General features: G+C 40.0%; 1 long non-coding RNA gene across 1 annotated transcript; it reads left to right on the top strand.

Moving 5' to 3' along the window:
* Positions 1 to 8,521: 8,521 nt before the first annotated feature.
* LOC143855195 (uncharacterized) lies at positions 8,522 to 13,327 on the top strand. Its single transcript, XR_013237725.1, has 2 exons — positions 8,522 to 10,005; positions 12,942 to 13,327. It is a non-coding gene; the product is annotated as an uncharacterized LOC143855195 (long non-coding RNA).
* Positions 13,328 to 21,661: the final 8,334 nt, after the last annotated feature.

Genomic DNA, 21,661 nt, shown 5'->3' on the forward strand with positions numbered 1-21,661 from the left:
TTTGATGATTCTTGCATCCCAAGCAGATGAAACAGCTTTGACAATCTTGGGCTTGAGACCCTCAGGCGGATAGAAATGATGAAGGGGAGGCACAATGGATTGCTCCCTTCCATACTGACGCTGAATCCTGGCAGGAACATAAAAGGAAGTCTTTTTGAGACCAAGAAGGCGAGCGTAGTTAGCTTCTCCGGTGTTGAAGACAGCTTCTTGGATTCCGGGAATTTGCCAATAAATCTGATCTCCTTGGCGAGAATTTAACCATTCAACCCAATCGCTTTTATGATCGAAAGAAACATCATGACGCCATTCACTGAAGGTGTATAACGTATGATCAAAATGGACAGGAGCTGCAATTTTTAGCTTGTGGCATAACCACACTTGAAGTAATGCAGGACATCCTGAGAAAGACCCAACGAAAGAGCGAATATAAGAGCTTGGACCTGAACTGGCACGAAGGTGAGCCATATCATCCAATCCATTGAAAGTTTCTGCAAGCATAGTAGGAATTGGATTGGCGCCACGATCCATTTGATCAACGAGGTCCAGAAGAACAGCTGACGCAAAGCGAGAAGGCTGGACAGTGAGGAACCTAGCAAAGGAGCAGAATCTCAAAGCGCGCCGTCGAGCTTTTTGAATATCAACAGCACCAATGTATCCAACAGGAGGGTAAATGTCAATCAGTCGCTGCATGGACACTTCTTGGCCTTTCATGAAAGAGTTCATGGATTCATCTGGATTATCCATCAAGCAAAGGAACAAAGGACGATAATCTGGAACACAGGATGGCTTCACTAGAGGGCCATCCACAGGATATTCCAATAAGGCACATCATTCTTCAAAGGTGGGACACATTTCTTGGTTGCCAAAATGGAAGACATGATGATCGGGATCCCAACACTCTGATGCGGCATAGAGTAATCCCCAATCGAGCTTGATGGTTGCCACGTAGCCGAAGAGATTTTTCTCTTGTTCACTTATAGCGTAGATATGGGATTCTCTTAATGTACCACGGATCCAATCAAGAATTGTACGAGTAGACATAGTGCCCGTAAGCCAAGAGAAGGGATATAAGAATGATCAGGATTACATGAACACGAGATTGGGATAAGTTCCTGCCAGTACAAGGAAAGTATGAATACATGATCGAATCACACGATAGAAGAATGAAAGGCATACGATCGATCAAGAATGACTAATCCTATGAGATCTTTGGAAATGATAGGATTTATATCCTAACCCCTAAAGGAAATTTTTTTTTTTAATCTCGCACATTTTAACAGTGTGACCTGAAGGCATCAACCCTAATCCTAATCAAGCGGAGTGGAGAGAGGATCTCGACTCATGACTTTGTTCGTGTACCTAGGACCGATCGTAGCCATTGGAAGATGGTCTACGGCCTAATCTAGACACAAATAGGTAGGATATCCTAAACTAGGCTCACACACGTGATGCACATGTGTTCGTATACTACATGCATGTGTGGGTTAATTTAGGGGTAAGGCCAAGAGTTCCCTTAGCTCGAATCCCTGTTCGATATACTGTACCAGTGTCCGGCGTATCAGTACGTGAACAAGAGATCCGTTTACGTACCATAAAGGTACTAGGCTAAGGGTGGAATGCTTCTCTAGCACAGAGGCACCAGGTGATGAAATCCCAGTCAACCATGCTAGATAACACTCCGGGTTCCTAAAATATGACGTGTGTGCACGTGAGATGCAGAGTTTAGATGCAAGTGATGTAAGTGTGTGCAATATGTTTGCGCAATCTATGATGCCTTCAGGTTTTGTTAGATTAAGTTTGAGTAAAGTGTGATGAGAAAATAAAACAAGACAAACTAATCTAACAAGTATAGAGTTTTTATGAGCCAATTAAATTAAATTCAAATGAATTATCTTTTGAAATTTTAATGAAGTTAGGTGGTCCCCAGCAGAGTCGCCAAACTGTGGTACCCGATCCCGCGAGAGGGGTGGGGCACGAGCCGCCGCGCTCTCTCCTCTTGGTCTCCCGTACCCACGCGATTGGCGTGTGCATTTTATTATTGATTCGTCTTTCCTGTGAACTTGGAATCACTAAGGCAATCCGAATTCCACACGAAAGAGACTGACAGAGTCGCCACCTAGATGTGGGATCTAGGACCCGTAATTAACCAGAAATCTAGACTCGCTACCTGGTTACGAGAATGGAAGGTATGGGGAGTTATCCACCACATGCACCATTCCTGCCCGATAATCGGTCTTCGATTCCAAAAGCTAACTCTTTTAAATTTATTTTAAATGGCTCATTCAACTCTATGTTAAAGTGCGAACTAAGTGACATGCATCCTATGATCTAATTTCAATGTGAATCCTAGATGTGTATCTTGATTTATTAATTTGTCTGGATTCATTCTAAGTGAAAGTTCTCCTAGAATTCTAATTTCAAGGAAAGTCCTAAATGATTTGATTAAGCATTTATAAGAAAATTAATATACAAAACACCACAATTTGTTGTGGTGCCGACTCCCGGATGGTATGTCATCAGACATCCAAGCTGCCTACGTACCCAAGCCTCACTGGGATCAGAGTCGACGTAGTTCGGTGAACCTAAGCTAAGCTACTTATGCCTAACTCAACTAAGACACCGACCTAGACGGGATTGACTGTTTCAACAGTTTTAGGAGAAGTTATTTAATTCAAGTTGAAGATTTTATTATCCTAGGATTTCATCTAAGATGCTATATGAATCTTATCTAAATGCAAGTTGTTCCTTAGACTAATGCATGTTAGCCTACATCCTAGTTTACTGGGCTTGTCTTAAGGAAGGATTGGGCGACTAGTGTAACTAGACTTATGGCACGGTTGCTATTCATAGCAAGCGTCCGTGATGAGGCTTGACTCCTAACTCTAGGACTCCCTAAAACCTAGGACACGGCACGACACCGGTGTTCCTAAATTGGGCTCTAATGGTTCTTATGACAGAAACCGTGATCCAACAGTTCCGAGAGACACAAGATGAATCGATTTCAGTTCTTGGAGTTAACGAATTTCAGATTTTGAGGATTTTCATTTTCTGGACATTTAAGGAATACCAACGGTTCTAGGGTTCACCAATTTCGGCCCAGAATGGCATCCAAGGGAGGGAATCGAGCGTTCTTTCCTTGTGCAATTTAGTACTTAGGTTATAGCATTTTATTTCCTGGCAAATCTCAGGATTTCCGTGGACAGTAACCTCGGAGCCAATAGCATGCTATAGCTTAAATATTCAAATTGTCAAAAATCGGTTGCAATTGGGATACGATTATGGATGCACTGGCCATTTTTTAAGGGAAATCTAAAGATCCTAAAATTTCTGTTTCAATAGATTAAGGAGTAAACATGTGACAGAATTTAAGGTTCTTTGGAAATTTTCACAATGATTTTTAATTAATTTCGAATTTTCAATGGATTTTATCAATTTTAAGCATATGAGTGATTTTACAAGTGAAATTATTGCAAACGAATTCGAAATGAGTTGAAATTTCTACAGCAGCAAGATGGGAATGTATGTAGCTTACTGGATGAGTTTTGCAGATTTTTACGTTAAATTCATATTTAATCTTGATTTAACAATTAAATGACCAGATTGCAAAATTAACAGAGAAACTACAAGAAATAGAAATTTAAATTCCATGAAATTTCTACAGAAATAAGATATGAATAAAAGTAGCATGCTGTAAGAATTTCATGAATTTTAAAGATTATTTACCACCAATTTCGAATTTGTCAAGTTTCAGACCAGATTATAAGTTAACACTACATCCCATATAAAACAAGATCCAAATCATTTGAAAATTTTACAGAAACAAGAAAGATGAAATTTAAGTATAATGCGAAAATGGGGAGAATTTTAATGGTGATCTGATGTTATTACAAATTCTCACAAAATCTGATTAGTTTCGAAGAAAGCATTAAATAATATACCAAATAAACTCCAAAAATCTTTACAAATTCATGGTAAAATGAATCAGTACCATATTATTTTCCCACGAAATTTCATTAATTTTGGAATCTATTTAGTATATAATTTATTTTTCTTCGTCAAAAAGATGTTTTTGAAGAGTTTTCTATTTTTAAAACAAGATTTTCGGAAAAAATCGGAACAGTGTAGCTACCTGTGGTGAAGATCTCCGCCCAATCCAAGAGTCAAAAAAACAAATCTGAAAACAAAAAATCCCGCCGCCACCGATCCGCTCCGCCGTCTTTCGCTTTCTCTTTCTTTTTTCTTTTTTATTTTTGTTTCTCTCACTGTTGATTGAGGGAGTGATTGGAAGAAGAATTTTTATTAGATGAGCCACCTTGGTTCTTCTTTTTTTCTCTCCCTCCCTCTTCTCCTTTTGTTTTTCAGAATACAAGCCATATTTATAGCTACATATAGGAATACTATTTGAGATAAAAATACATTTTTAATAGCCATCACAAATGACTAAAATTTAAACATGTGTGGTATTGGTAGCCACCATGGATGACCATGACCAACCACCATAGATGACCATGACCAGCCATCATTGATGACCAAGGAAAGAAGGGAGAGAGAGAGAGAGAGAGGCCTCCAAAAAGGTTAAGAATTTCATGAATTTTAAAGATTATTTACCACCAATTTCGAATTTGTCAAGTTTCAGACCAGATTATAAGTTAACACTACATCCCATATAAAACAAGATCCAAATCATTTGAAAATTTTACAGAAACAAGAAAGATGAAATTTAAGTATAATGCGAAAATGGGGAGAATTTTAATGGTGATCTGATGTTATTACAAATTCTCACAAAATCTGATTATTTTCGAAGAAAGCATTAAATAATATACCAAATAAACTCCAAAAATCTTTACAAATTCATGGTAAAATGAATCAGTACCATATTATTTTCCCACGAAATTTCATTAATTTTGGAATCTATTTAGTATATAATTTATTTTTCTTCGTCAAAAAGATGTTTTTGAAGAGTTTTCTATTTTTAAAACACGATTTTCGGAAAAATTCGGAAAAAATCGGAACAGTGTACCTACCTGTGGTGAAGATCTCCGCCCAATCCAAGAGTCAAAAAAACAAATCTGAAAACAAAAAATCCCGCCGCCACCGATCCGCTCCGCCGTCTTTCGCTTTCTCTTTCTTTTTTCTTTTTTATTTTTGTTTCTCTCACTGTTGATAGAGGGAGTGATTGGAAGAAGAATTTTTATTAGATGAGCCACCTTGGTTCTTCTTTTTTTCTCTCCCTCCCTCTTCTCCTTTTGTTTTTCAGAATACAAGCCATATTTATAGCTACATATAGGAATACTATTTGAGATAAAAATACATTTTTAATAGCCATCACAAATGACTAAAATTTAAACATGTGTGGTATTGGTAGCCACCATGGATGACCATGACCAACCACCATAGATGACCATGACCAGCCATCATTGATGACCAAGGAAAGAAGGGAGAGAGAGAGAGAGAGGCCTCCAAAAAGGTTAGGAATTTCATGAATTTTAAAGATTATTTACCACCAATTTCGAATTTGTCAAGTTTCAGACCAGATTATAAGTTAACACTACATCCCATATAAAACAAGATCCAAATCATTTGAAAATTTTACAGAAACAAGAAAGATGAAATTTAAGTATAATGCAAAAATGGGGAGAATTTTAATGGTGATCTGATGTTATTACAAATTCTCACAAAATCTGATTATTTTCGAAGAAAGCATTAAATAATATACCAAATAAACTCCAAAAATCTTTACAAATTCATGGTAAAATGAATCAGTACCATATTATTTTCCCACGAAATTTCATTAATTTTGGAATCTATTTAGTATATAATTTATTTTTCTTCGTCAAAAAGATGTTTTTGAAGAGTTTTCTATTTTTAAAACACGATTTTCGGAAAAATTCGGAAAAAATCGGAACAGTGTACCTACCTGTGGTGAAGATCTCCGCCCAATCCAAGAGTCAAAAAAACAAATCTGAAAACAAAAAATCCCGCCGCCACCGATCCGCTCCGCCGTCTTTCGCTTTCTCTTTCTTTTTTCTTTTTTATTTTTGTTTCTCTCACTGTTGATAGAGGGAGTGATTGGAAGAATAATTTTTATTAGATGAGCCACCTTGGTTCTTCTTTTTTTCTCTCCCTCCCTCTTCTCCTTTTGTTTTTCAGAATACAAGCCATATTTATAGCTACATATAGGAATACTATTTGAGATAAAAATACATTTTTAATAGCCATCACAAATGACTAAAATTTAAACATGTGTGGTATTGGTAGCCACCATGGATGACCATGAACAACCACCGTAGATGACCATGACCAGCCATCATTGATGACCAAGGAAAGAAGGGAGAGAGAGAGAGAGAGGCCTCCAAAAAAGGTTAATTTTTTTTTCTCTGATTTTAAAATATGTCTTTCGGATATTACAGGGAGAATGAAATGATGTATTTATACAGATTTCAAGAAAATGAGACACCCTATTTATATGATGCTCAAAGATAACTCAAGGACAATGGAATATCGTATTTATACGAATTCCAAGGAATGAGACATCATATCTATATGATGTTCAAAGAGAAAAGACCATTTTCAAATGGACTCCGGGAGAATGAAATGATGGATTTCAAGAAAATGAGACATCATATTCATATGATGCTCAAAGATAACTCAGAGATAATGGAATATCGTATTTATACGAATGCCAAAGAATGAGACATCACATTTATATGATGTTCAAAGAGAAAAGATCACTTTCAAATGAATTCAGAGATAATTTGAGTTTTAACAGAGATTATCAGAGAAAGGGGACTGAAATCTCCAATTAACAACTTTGGAAGCAAATGATTCAATACCACCATGCAGCAAAGGACTTTCAAGGCTTGAATATGAGATGCCACTTTATTAGCAACCTGCCCCAATTTGAGGCATTCAACCTTCTTCTATTCATTGACCAGAGATCATTTTGCAGAGATTTTTTCGCCATTCGTGGCAGTCTCGCCTTTTCCCAGGTTCTCGGAACCTGTTAATGAACCTGCCTTCAGAGTGATTGCACCCTACAACAATTCTAAAAATAAAAATATTTTTTTTTTAAATAGAACTACAGACACTTGTAATAAAAACACAAAATAAGAAAGATTACTCTAGTAATCTCGTGATGCTTCTGACTTATCAGTATTTTCTTTTGGGTTAGACTAGCCTCTTTTAAAGAACGTTTCTCCATTGATAAACATCTTCACTTATTTTTAATACAGTGATACCTCATATATCTTTCTATCAACTTTCAGATTGCTTCAAAATTAATGCCCCTAGTTTCGAGAATCATTGTGTATTAGCTTCGCCCGACCTACCGCGAGTTCAGAGACCGATGTAATTCTTTTGGCGTGAATCCAATCTTACCACGACCAAGTCTTCCTTTTTTGGATTTTCAACTTGGTGGACCGCTCGGCCTTAACTTTTGCCTGAATCGCCTTTTCAGGTTTTCGACTCAGCGGGCCACCCCCTTAACTTTTGTCTAAGCCGCCCTTTCAGGTTTTCAACTTAGCAGGGGAATGATCCTAAATTTTGCCTAGATCGCCTTTTCAGGTTTTTCAATCTAGCGGATCTTCGAGCTCCATTTCTTTTCTTTTTCTTTTATTCTTTTTTTTTATCTTCTTTTCTTTTTACTTGAACACCAAAAGGACTTTATAGGTGAGGTAGGGCTTTTCAAAGAATGGCTTAAGGTTTTGCAAGGGTCTCGACCGAACCTATGAACAGGTTGCCTACGTATCCCAGTGTAGGAATCAGGTCATGCGTAGTTCAGGGCGAATGCCTCTAGTATATTGGGATTTGAAGGAAAATTTTATTTAGGCTCAAAAGGGTTTGCAAAAGGTTATAAATTTTTTGATTTTTGGTTATGAATTTGGGATTTATTCGGCCAAAGGACGGCCTTCTGATGTTCAAGCATAGAACCTCTTGAGTTGATCAAGATTTGTTGGTTCTGGCAATATTTCTCCATTTAAATTACGGAGCTTGACGGCTTTTCCGGGTAAGATTTGGTCCACAATGTATGGTCCTGACCAATTTGGTTTGAACTTGCCCCTTGGGTCAAACATTGGTGCTCGATTCTCTTTTAGAACAAGATTGCCTTCTTCTAAATCTCTGACCTTAACCTTTTTATTAAAAGCACGGGCTATTCTGCGCTGATAACCTTGCACATGGTAAAGCGCCTTTAATCTCTTCTCGTCTAGCATGTTCAACTCTTTATACCTGGCATCTGCCCATTCATTTTCTGGCAACTTGACTTCAGTCAATACTCGGAGCGAAGGTACACGGATCTCAACAGGTAGCACTGCTTCCATCCCGTAAACAAGAGAGTAAGGGGTTGCCCCAGTTGAAGCCCTAATTGATGTTCTGTAAGCCCACAAGGCGTATGGTAACTTATTCGACCAATCTTTATAAGTTTCTGACATTTTTCTAATGATATTCTTGACATTTTTGTTTGCAGCTTCTACCGCTCCATTTGTCTGCGGACGATAAGGCGAGGGTTTATGATGCTGTAGACACCCACATTTTGCCTTACTTTAACCAACAATAACCTAATATATTGATCCGTAGAATTTCATTGGTAAAGTATGCATCCTCAAATTTTTTGAAAAAAACAAAATGATAAAGAGATGTACCTGGTGAGATGATTAGACCCGAAAAATTGAAAAATACCCTGATTGGTGAATTTAGTGTGTTAAATCCATGTGAGAACCCCCTCTATCATTGATTTATATGTTTTAGGTCATTAATATCTTGATCTGACTTTACGGATCATCAATCGGGACAAAATAAGCTAGGGTCACTTCATAGCCCGGACCCTGATTCCATTCCGAGACCCGATTTCCGTAAATCGTTAGATCAATGGCAGATCTCGACCTAGGTCTAACCATCCAAAATCACCTAACCTCTCCTCTCATCCTAACCATCCAAACCTCACCTAACCTCACCTAACCTCTCCTCTCATCCTAACCATCCAAATCTCACCTAACCTCACCTAACCTCACCTAACCACCTAACCTCACCTAACCTTACCTAACCTCACCTAACCTCACCTAACCTCCTATCCCATTCTCCTATAAATACCCTCTCATCCCACCATCCAAAGGAGGAGAAGGAAGAAGAGAAGAAAAAAAAGAACCCCTCTCTTAGAAAACTCATCCCTCTCCCTCATCTCTTCAAGGGATCGGCCATCCTTGCCGGATCGGGTGATTTTATACGTTGGGTGATATATATCAAAAGCGGTCATTATCAAGCAAGGAATCATCTTCAAGGAATTAACATCAAAGAAAAATCAAACACAAAGTGGGTTTTCAAAGAGGTAGGCATTTATTTCAATTTTATGTAGGGTCTGTTTTCATGCATATCTTTTACTTTAAAAGAAAAACCATGTTAGGAAGCATCTAGGATCAATCTTTACTCATATTCTTCTTGATGGTAGACTTTGAAGTTATACATGTTTCCCTCTTCTCTTAACCCATCTGATCTTCATTTTTATTTTTCCCTAATGGTTCACACCCTGGTTCCCCCTGGTTAGCCTCTGGTTAGCTCCTGGTTGCACCCAGGTTCGCTGCTGGTTGCACCCAGGTTCGATACTGGTTGCACCCAGGTTCGATACTGGTTGCACCCTGGTTCCCTGCTGGTTCGCACCCTGGTTCCCTGCTGGTTCGCACTCTGGTTCCCTACTAATTCGCACCCTGGTTCGCACCCTGGCCAGCCCCTGGTTGTACTCTGGTTCGTACCCTGGTTCACACCCTGGTTCCCCCTGGTTAGCCTCTGGTTAGACCCTGGTTGCACCCAGGTTCGTTGCTGGTTGCACCCAGGTTCGATACTGGTTCGCACCCTGGTTCCCTGCTGGTTCGCACTCTGGTTAGACCCTGGTTGCACCCAGGTTCGCTGCTGGTTGCACCCAGGTTCCCTGCTGGTTGCACCCTGGTTCCCCTGCTGGTTCGCACCCTGGTTCCCTGCTGGTTCGCACCCTGGTGCACCCTGGTCCGCACCCTGGTTTGTACCCTGCTTCCTCCTGGTTAGACCATGGCTAGTCTCGGGTTTGCTCCTAACTTAGACCCAACTCACTAAACCCCATACCCATAAGCCTTAAACCCTATAACCGAGTCACATCAACCCAAGCCATACCTTTGTCCACTCACTGAGGCACACCATTTATCCATAAATCTGGTTACATTAAATCTAACCCAGCCAGGCCACCTGCAGCTTAAGTCAAATCGCCCCAATACAATCCAACCAAGTGGGATCCCAACCCAGCTCAACTGAGTCAACTCTAGCCAACCTCCCTAGTCGAGTTGACCCAACTCTCTAGTCGAGTATGCTCAACCTCTTTAACCGATTGGACTCTCCCCTTAGTTGACTCAATCCAATTCCTTAATCAACCCATCCCAATGCAACCGAGTCGCATTCGACCAAGTGGCGGCCTTCCATGTCACAACCGAGTCATTCCCCTATTCTACTAATGCCCGTTTACACCTAATAGAACTTCCTCCCTTTTGCCTAACCAAGTCATATCCCAACACAATCTGAGTCGCATGTCTGAATCCATTTGGCCGAATCTCATAAGCCCGCCCATTTTGAATTCCCAAAATTCAAACCCTTGATGATTCCTATATGCTCAATTCTTTGATGCAAATTCCCAATTCCAAAATCCCATTGATAAATCAATGTTTCTGAATCTCAAGTCCAATGCTCAAATACAAACCCGATTCCTGATACAAATACCAATTCTGTCTTCCAAAATCCAAGCAACCTCGCCAGCGGAACTACGTGTGGCTTGATCCCCATCGCGGGGTACGTAGGCAATTTGGCACTCCCAAGTTCAGTCGCACCTTTCTCTATCTTTCTCATTCCCTCACACTATTTCATCATCTCTTCCATCCCTTTTTTCACTAACCTCAAGAACTGAAATCGATTCACCTCGTGTCTCTCGGAACCGTTGGATTACGGTTTCCGTCGTAAGGACCCTTAGAGCCCAATTTAGGAACACCGGTGTCGTGTCGTGTCCTAAGTTTTAGGGAGTCTTAGGTTTTAGGGAGTCCTAGAGTTAGGAGTCCAGCCTCATCACGGACGTTTGCTATGTATAGCAACCGTGCCATAGGTCTAGTTACACTAGTCACCCAATCTTTCCCTAGGACAAGCCTAGTAAACTAGGATGTAGGCAAACCTGCATTAGTCTAAGGGACCATTTGCATTTAGATGAGAATCATATAGCATCTTAGATGAAATCTTAAGATAATAAAATCCTCAACTTGAATTAAATAACTTCTCCTAAAACTGTTGAAACAGTCAATCCCGTCTAGGTCGGTGTCCTAGTTGAGTTAGGCATAAGTAGCTTAGCTTAGGTGCACCGAACTACGTCGACTCTGATCCCAGTGAGGCTTGGGTACGTAGGCAGCTTGGATGTCTGATGGCATACCACCCGCGAGTCGGCACCACAACAAATTGTGGTGTTTTGTATATTAATTTTCTTGTAAATGCTTAATCAAATCACTTAGGACTTTCCATGAAATTAGAATTTTAGGAGAACTTTCACTTAGATTGAATCCAGACAAATTAATAAATCAAGATACACATTTAGGATTCACATTGAAATTAGATCATAGGATGCATGTCACTTAGTTCGCACATTAACATAGAGTTGAATGAGCCATTTAAAATAAATTTAAAAGAGTTAGCTTTTGGAATCGAAGACCGATTATCGGGCAAGAATGGTGCATGTGGTGGATAACTCCCCATACCTTCCATTCTCGTAACCAGGTAGCGAGTCTAGATTTCTGGTTAATTACGGGTCCTAGATCCCACATCTAGGTGGCGACTCTGTCAGTCTCTTTCGTGTGGAATTCGGATTGCCTTAGTGATCCCAAGTTCACAGGAAAGATTAATTCAAATCAATAATAAAATGCACACGCCAATCGCGTGGATACGAGAGACCAAGAGAGAGAGAGCGGCGGCTCGCGCCCCACACCCCTCTCGCGGGATCAGGGTACCACAGTCTGGCGACTCTGCTGGGGATCACCTAACTTCATTAAAATTCCAAAAGATAATTCATTTGAATTTAATTTAACTGGCTCATAAGAACTCTATCTCTTGTATACTTGTCAGATTAGTTTGTCTTGTTTTATTTTCTCATCACATTTTACTCAAACTTAATCTAACAAAACCTGAAGGCATCATAGATCGCGCGAACTTATTGCACACACTTACATCACTTGCATCTAAACCCTTGCATCTCACGTGCACACACGTCCTATTTTAGGAACCCGGAGTGTTATCTAGCATGGTTGACTGGGATTTCATCACCTGGTGCCTCTGTGCTAGAGAAGCATTCCACCCTTAGCCTAGTACCTTTATGGTACGTAAACGGATCCCTTGTTCACGTACTGATACGCCGGACACTGGTACAGTATATCGAACATGGATTCGCGCTAAGGGAACTCTTGGCCTTACCCCTAGATTAACCCACACATGCATGTAATATACGAACACATGTGCATCACGTGTGTGAGCCTAGTTTAGGATATTCTACCTATTTGTGTCTAGATTAGGCCGTAGTCCATCTTCCAATGGCTACGATCGGTCCTTAGATACACGAACAAAGGCATGAGTCGAGATTCTCTCTCCACTCCGATAGATTAGGATTAGGGTTGATGCCTTCAGGTAACACTGATAAAATGTGAAAAAAAAAAAAAAATTTCCCTTTGGATTAGGATATAAATCCCATCATTTCCAAAAATCTCATAGGATTAGTCATTCATGATCTATCCGTTGAAAGCAATCTTATGCTATCTCATCTAATCTTTCGATCGTATGCCTTTCGTTCTTCTGTCATACGATTCGATCGTATCTTCATGCCATCCCCTAACTGGCAGATGCAGAATCTCACAATCTTTCGATTATGCGTTCTCATGATCTGATCATGCCTGGTCCAGATAATCCAATCTTGCTTGTACCCCTGGTCTGTTCCTCCTCTAGGGGCTACCTTTTTCAAGATTATTTTGCTAAGTCCTTCAGAGTTCACTCTCAGAATCATTGAGCTAGGGGCATTTCCCTATGCGAATCAGTCATCATTGTCCAAAATTGAAAGTATCAGCCATGATGATGTTCAGAACGAACCAGCCTTCGCCGAGCCTTCAACGCCAAACAGTTGCAGCAGTTAAAGTTTTAGTCACTTACTATTTTATGTTGAGTCAGTCATCATGGTCAGTATAATTGTTGAGTCCGGTCTTACAGTTAAAGGTCAATGCCTAGTCCAGGCAAGTTATCTTCTGTTTCTCTTTCTTATTTAGAGTTGTGAATCGTGAGCATGTTCAGGATAGGTCGTCTGATGTAATAGCTTTTCTTTAAATAAAATTTCAGTCAGTTCCAAAAAGTTCACTTGTGTCTGTTCTTAAGTGTGCTTCTGATCTTAAAATAAGACTCCCTCCTCAAATGAGGACAAAATTGACGAAACTCCACTTGAGTCACAGCAATTACTTGAACGAGAGGAGGAGCGCCAATCCCAACCTTTCAAAGATGAAATTGAAATGATAAACACTGGCACTGAAACTTTGATTCAGTGAATGCCGATTGAAAATACATTACCCTCTAAAGAGTGTGAAGAATTGATAAAATTATTTCAAGAATAAGAAGATTGTCTAGAAAAGCTACAACCGATACCAGGGGCAAGACATAGATGGAAAGCTCAAAGAAAATGAAGAAAGTGAGAAGATATATGCTATACAAGGGGCATAGAGTGGAAACAACTTTCATATTTCCAATCAATGACCTTGGTTCTCAAATTCATAAAGCCAACAAATTCAAGATGAAAAGTTCAAGAGCAAACAATGAAAAGTGATCATCAGATATCGAGAGTACGAATCCATAGATGGAGGATGTCAAAGAACAAGTTTCGCTCTATGAAAGTCAAAAGCACGTATTAGAATCTTGAAAGAAGAAGATCCATTATCTCTTACCTGGAAATGCCGTCAAACTCCGCGAAAAAAAAAAAACAAAAGAGAAAAAAAAAAATAATCAGTACTAGAGGGACTCTAGTAACCTAGATCGATTCCCAATCTGAACATCGAAAGGCCTCCTTTGGCCGATTAAATCCCAAAATCAAAACCCAATGTCAAAAGAATACCGATTTGCAAACCCTTCGAGCCTAAATCAAATTTTCTTGAAAACCCATCAAACTTGGGGCATTCCCCCGAACTACGCGAGACCTGATCCCTATACTGGGGTACGTAGGCAACTCGGTTGAACCGAGTTCGGTCGATTCAAAAAGGAAAAGAAATTCAATCCTTTCAAAAAAAAAAAAGAGAGGGACAAGTTCCAAAAGAAGAGAAGTTAATTGTTCCAGAAAGAAAAGAAAAAAGAAAAAAAAATCAAACAATTTATCTTCAAACTAGGGGCATTCGCCCTGAACTACACACGACCTGATTCCTACCTTGGGATATGTAGGCGACCTGTTCACAGGTTCGGTCGAAATCTTTGTTGAGCCTTAAGCCATTCTTTGAAAAGCCCTATCCTACCTATAAAAGTCCTTCTGGTGTTCAGAACTAATGAGCTAGGTCCTGAGATACAATAAAAAAATGAAATGATGATGAATAAGAAAAATAACGGAGTTTGAAGATCTGCTAGACTGAAAACCTGAAAGGGCGGTCTAGGCAAAATTTAAGATCATTCCCCTGCTAAGTTGAAAACCCGAAAGGGCGGCTTAGGCAAAAGCTAAGGGGATAGCCTGCTGGATCGAAAACCTAGAAAGGTGGTTCAGGCAAAAGTTAAGGCTAGCGCGGTCCGCCAAGTTAAAAACCCTGAAGAGGTGACTTGGTCACGGTAAGAGAATCAGTATAAGAAGGCAACAGCCGGTATCAAGACTGAAGATCAACTGAAGTTCAAGCAAATTCAAGTGATATCCTCAAAACTGGGGGCATTGAAGCTAAGCAATCTTAGGGGTCGTAATTAAATTCTTGAGGCATTACTGGTTCGAGGAAGAAGTCCGGTGTTTACCAATTGAAAAACTATTCCTTGAAAGGATAGACTTACCAAACAAAACATTAACTAAGTCAGAAGCATCACTATGTTTGTCAGTATAGTCAGTCAATCTTTATTATTCTAAGTTCACTCCTTCAGGGCTGCTCAATCCTTTGAGTAGTGCCTTTCATCTAAGTTTTCTCTTTAGAAAGAGTCAATTGTCGTTCCTATGTCCAAATGATGTAACTGTCTTGGTGAAGGAGGCCAGGCCTAGGCAGCTCCCTGCAATTATACCTGAAAGAGCTCGAGAATTTAGTCAAACAACTTCATTTCAAAGAAGATCAGCTCAGAAAAATTCAGAAGTAGAAACATCAGAAAGCCCAGCTTCCGTAAAAAGATCATACCCCAGGAAGGCACCTTAAGCTTGGAAGAACCTCAGATGCAATGGTGGTTGAGCCAATTTCTCAGAAAGATGAACCATTCAAATTCATAATTCCCTTCCGGTTAGTTATCCTGGTCAAGAAATGTTTATCTAAACACCTGTCAAGAAGCAGATCCCGCTTTTCCATGTTAATATCCAAGAGAGTCGTTGTTCTAAATTACCAATCTCAAATGTCTTGTTCAAGGTTTCAGTTATCAAAATCCCCAGAAGACAAGACCAGCAGTCTCTTTGAGAAAAATCTTGTTGAAGTTTCATAAAAATGTTCCTAATCCATTCTTGCTAGTAATGGTTCTTCGTTCCAAAGGTTTGCCGTTTCATCATTCGTCAAAGTCCTAGTTTCCAACATCTTTGTCGGGCACGATCCATAATATCCCCGATTTCATTGAGTTCAAAAAAATAAAAAATTCATCAAATCCAATCTTACGTCAAATTCAAGTTCATGGAAAATCTCTAAATTCTTCGAGCCCGTTTGTGAACGGTACCTCTTTTCTCGAGCCCATTTGCAAATGGCCTCGTCTTCTCCTTGAGCCCGTTTGTGAACGGTGCCTCATCTCTCGAGTCCATTTGTGAATGGTTTCGTCTTCTCCTTGAGCCCATTTGTGAACGGTGCCTCATTTTCTGAGTTCATTTATGAATGGTCTCATGTCCTCCTTGAGCCCGTTTGTGGACGGTGCCTCATTTCTCAAAAAATCAAAAATTCATCAAATCCAATCCCCAATTCAAAAAATCCAATCCTACGTCAAATTCAAATTCATAAAAATCTCTAAATTTTTCATTGTTGAATTCATCAATCAAAGCTATCTTGTGTCGTCGAGCCCGTTTGTGAACGGTGCCTCATTTCTCGAGCCCATTTGTGAATGGTCTCGTCTTCTCCTTGAGCCCGTTTGCGGACGGTACCTCATTTCCCAAAAATAAAAATTCATCAAATCCAATCCCCGATTCAAACAAATCCAATCTTACGTCAAATTCAAGTTCATGAAAAATCTCATGTCCTCTTTGAGCCCTTCTGTGAAAGGTGCCTCATTTTTCGAGGCCGTTTGTGAATGGTCTCGTCTTCTCCTTGAGCCCGTTTGCGGACGGTACCTCATTTCCCAAAAATAAAAAATTCATCAAAACCAATCCCCGATTCAAACAAACCCAATCTTACGTCAAATTCAAGTTCATGAAAAATCTCATGCCCTCTTTGAGCCCGTTTGTGAACGGTGCCTCTTTTCTCGAGGCCATTTGGGGATGGTCTCGTCTTCTCCTTGAACCCGTTTGTGAACATGTTTCTCATTCTCTGAGTCCATTTGTGAATGGTCTCATGTCCTCTTTGAGCCCGTTTGTGAACGGTGCCTCTTTTCTCGAGGCCATTTGTGAATGGTCTCATCTTCTCCTTGAGCCCGTTTGCGGACGGTACCTCATTTTCCAAAAATAAAAAAATTTATCAAATCCAAATCCTTAATTAAAAAATAAAAATAAAAATCCATTCCTACGTCAAATTCAAGTTCATAAAAAAATCCCTAAATTCTTCGAGCCCGTTTGTGAACGGTGCCTCATTTCTCGAGTCCATTTGTGAATGGTCTCGTCTTCTCTTCGAACCCGTTTGTGAACAGGTGTCTCATTCTCTGAGTCCATTTGTGAATGGTCTCATCTTCTCCTTGAGCCCGTTTGTGAACGGTGCCTCATTTTCTGAGTCCATTTGTGAATGGTCTCGTGTCCTCTTTGAGCCCGTTTGTGAACGGTGCCTCATTTCTCGAGTCCATTTGTGAATGGTCTTGTCTTCTCCTTGAGCCCGTTTGTGAACGGTGCCTCATTTCTCGAATCCATTTGTGAATGGTCTCGTCTTCTCCTTGAGCCTGTTTGTGAATGGTGCCTCATTTCTCGAGTCCATTTGTGAATGGTCTTGTCTTATCCTTGAGCCCGTTTGTGAATGGTGCCTCTTTTCTCGAATCCATTTGTGAATGGTATCGTCCTCCTTGAGCCCGTTTGTGAACGGTGCCTCATTTCTCGAGTCCATTTGTGAATGGTCTTGTCTTCTCCTTGAGCCCGTTTGTGAACGGTGCCTCTTTTCTCGAATCCATTTGTGAATGGTATCGTCCTCCTTGAGCCCGTTTGTGAACGGTGCCTCATTTCTCGAGTCCATTTGTGAATGGTCTTGTCTTCTCCTTGAGCCCGTTTGTGAACGGTGCCTCTTTTCTCGAGTCCATTTGTGAATGGTTTTCTATCCTCCTTGAGGCCGTTTGTGAACGGTGCCTCATTATCCAAGTCCATTTGGGAATGCTTCTTATCCTCGTTGAACCCGCTTGTGAGCGGCGTCTCATCTCCTTCTAAAAACTGTTTGAGAGCGATCTTTGTCCTTTCCCTTCAGAATCCATTCGAAAATGATATCTCATTCTCTAATTGCCCGTTTGTGAACGGCGCCGCATCGAGTTTTTATTATTATTCAAGTTCTAGGGTTTCATCTAAGGTTTTGCATTATGTTAAGGTGCGTTGTGTCTAGAGAGTCCTTTGTCGATTAAAACTACGCAAAATGGTTCTGTCATTTTTAACTTTGGTATTCAATGACTACGTCATCTCTACCAAAGAGGGGCATCTGTAGACACCCCATTTTGTTTTGTTTTAATCAACAAATAAATTAGTGTGTTAAATCCATGTGAGAACCCCCTCTATCATTGATTTATATGTTTTAGGTCATTAATATCTTGATCTGACTTTACGGATCATCAATCGGGACAAAATAAGCTAGGGTCACTTCATAGCCCGGACCCTGATTCCATTCCGAGACCCGATTTCCGTAAATCGTTAGATCAATGGCAGATCATGACCTGGGTCTAACCATCCAAAACCACCTAACCTCTCCTCTCATCCTAACCATTCAAACCTCACCTAACCTCACCTAACCTCTCCTCCCATCATAACCATCCAAACCTCACCTAACCTCACCTAACCTCACCTAACATCACCTAACCTCACCTAACCTTACCTAACCTCACCTAACCTCACCTAACCTCCTATCCCATTCTCCTATAAATACCCTCTCATCTCACCAAAGAAAAGGAGGAAAAAAAAGAAAAGAGGAGAGAACCCCTCTCTTAGAAAATTCAAGCCCTCTCTCTAGACCAAATCCCTCTTCTCCATAAGTTTGCATGGAATATCGTCTACAAAAAGGTATGTCTTTTGGAATTTTATTTTCTTTTCTATATTTGTAGGATTGAGTGTTGTTTTGCGTATATTTTGGTTGATGTCATGTTTAATTTTGTACTAGTTTGGCCTTGGTCATGTTCTCACTTATGCTAAATATAATTAATGTGTCAGGGTCATTAGAACCTATTTGCAATGGGATGTTGAAATCATTGGCTTGTTAGGGAATTTAGATTTCTTTTGGGAAAACAATTCATTAAAAATTTTGAACATTTACAAGAAAGAAAACTTGAATTTTACATGAATTATCAAAACCCATTTAATTTGGCTTACAAAACCTCCATCTTTCAATTGATAACAACAGCCCCCACTCCAATTTGATAACAACAGCCCCCACTCAATCTCAAGAACCCAATATCCATACCCCACCTTGCCAAGTAGATAAAAACAACCCCTTTTTCAAACATCCCATTTGAATCTAATCTCAGGCCCATTCAAGCCATTTTTCATATTCACCGTCTTTTAATCACTAAAAAAATAAGAACTATCAAAAGAAAACATGGGGGTGCCAATATTATTCCCGTCATAGTGCTAGCTGTTAGACTTTAAACAGATTTTTCGACCTCTAAACAACAGAATCGTGGGAAATGGTTAACTACAAAGTCGTAGATATTTTCGTGCCGTTTCCAACGAGTATTCGTGCTAGATCAGACAGCGAGCGGTTAAAAAGTTAAGTCCAAAATGGTTGCGGCACACCTTTAGGCATTTCCAGTTTAATGTTGCTGTCCTTTTGTTTGCAACACAAATTCGAACCTCTAAATCACAGATTTACAAACAATGGAGAACTACAAAGTTGTAGCCCTATAAAAGATCTTTCCAACGCATGTTTGTACGTTGAATTTGGCCAAGCGGTTAAAGAGTTACGACAGTTTTAGTGGGCTGCATTTGTCAGATCTTTTAATGGTCAATGGTTTGTCGAATTTGTGCAATTGTCAAAACTTGGTTGTGTTAACGTCATTTTCCAAACCAAAATCGAAAGACATTAATCTAAAGTACATCCAACCTAAAATTAACAAAACTAAAATTCACCCATTTAAAATCCACTGATAAAAATCCGTTAAAAGCCATTAACCAAAAGACCACTAAAAATTTCAAATGAAACTAAAACCTTCTAAATAAACAACTTTAAAAGCTACCAAACACACTAAATACCTTCAGATAATAAAAGCTTCAAGAAAACTCTAAAAGTTTCCACAAACCCAAAAGAATTCGAGATTCCCAAGAGCCGGTGGATTCAAAATTCCTTTAGGAACCCTTAGAGCCCAATTTAGGAACACTGGTGTCGTGTCGTGTCGTGTCCTAAGTTTTAGGGAGTCTTAGGTTTTAGGGAGTCCTAGAGTCAGGAGTCCGGCCTCATCACGGACGCTTGCTATGTATAGCAACCGTGCCATAGGTCTAGTTACACTAGTCACCCAATCTTTTCCTAGGACAAGCCTAGTAAACTAGGATGTAAGGCAAACCTGCATTAGTCTAAGGGACCATTTGCATTTAGATGAGAATCATATAGCATCTTAGATGAAATCCTAAGATAATAAAATCTTCAACTTGAATTAAATAACTTCTCCTAAAACTGTTGAAACAGTCAATCCCGTCTAGGTCGGTGTCTTAGTTGAGTTAGGCATATGTAACTTAGCTTAGGTGCACCGAACTACGTCGACTCTGATCCCAGTGAGGCTTGGGTACGTAGGCAGCTTGGATGTCTGATGGCATACCACCCGCGAGTCGGCACCACAAACAAATTGTGGTGTTTTGTATATTAATTTTCTTGTAAATGCTTAATCAAATCACTTAGGACTTTCCATGAAATTAGAATTTTAGGAGAACTTTCACTTAGATTGAATCCAGACAAATTAATAAATCAAGATACACATTTAGGATTCACATTGAAATTAGATCATAGGATGCATGTCACTTAGTTCGCACATTAACATAGAGTTGAATGAGCCATTTAAAATAAATTTAAAAGAGTTAGCTTTTGGAATCGAAGACCGATTATCGGGCAAGAATGGTGCATGTGGTGGATAACTCCCCATACCTTCCATTCTCGTAACCAGGTAGCGAGTCTAGATTTCTGGTTAATTACGGGTCCTAGATCCCACATCTAGGTGGCGACTCTGTCAGTCTCTTTCGTGTGGAATTCGGATTGCCTTAGTGATCCCAAGTTCACATAAAAGACGAATTCAAATCAATATTAAAATGCACACGCCAATCGCGTGGATACGAGAGACCAAGAGAGAGAGAGCGGCGGCTCGCGCCCCACACCCCTCTCGCGGGATCAGGGTACCACAGATGCTTAATCTTGAACTCTTCGCAAAGAGAGATTACTTCCTTCTTGAAATGAGATCCATTATCTGAGATAAGTTCATGGGGAATTCCATATCTGCAAATTATGTTGGTGCGTATGAATTTAGCAACTGATGAGGATGTGAGCTTTGCATAAGAAGCGGCCTCAACCCACTTGGTGAAGTAATCAATAGCAACGAGTATGTACTCGTGACCATTAGACGACTTGGGAGAAATCTTGCCAATGATGTCAATTCCCCATACTGAAAACGGCCAAGGAGAGGTAAGAGAATGCAATTCGGTGGGTGGTACATGGATGAGATTCGCATGTATCTGACATTTATAGCATCTCTTCACAAATGTGTGACAATCTGCTTCTAATGTCGGCCAATAATACCCCAGACGTAGGATCTTCCTTGCCAACATCTTCCCATTCATATGAGGCCCACACACCCCTTCATGAATATCTGCGAGAATTTCTTCTGCCTGATCTTCAGTGACACATAAGAGTTGAATTCCATCGAAAGACCGTCGATACAACTCTCCTCCACAAATGACGAAATTAGCTGCCAATCTCTGCAAAGTCCTTATTTCTTTACTCGACGCCTCATTGGGATGCCCCTGGCCTGAGATGTAGTTCTTTATGTCTGTATACCATGGTTTTCCATCGGGACATCTTGCAGCTATTTCTATAGCATCAACATATGCAGGAGCCCATTGCTCTTGAACCGTGATGGGCCTCATCTTCATATTGTGAGGTATGTCAATCATGGAAGCTAACGTTGCTAA

This window comes from Tasmannia lanceolata, unplaced genomic scaffold (assembly GCF_043159265.1).
Source record: "Tasmannia lanceolata isolate RefF3 unplaced genomic scaffold, GAP_Taslan_0.1 ptg000020l, whole genome shotgun sequence".
Classification (NCBI taxonomy): domain Eukaryota; kingdom Viridiplantae; phylum Streptophyta; class Magnoliopsida; order Canellales; family Winteraceae; genus Tasmannia; species Tasmannia lanceolata.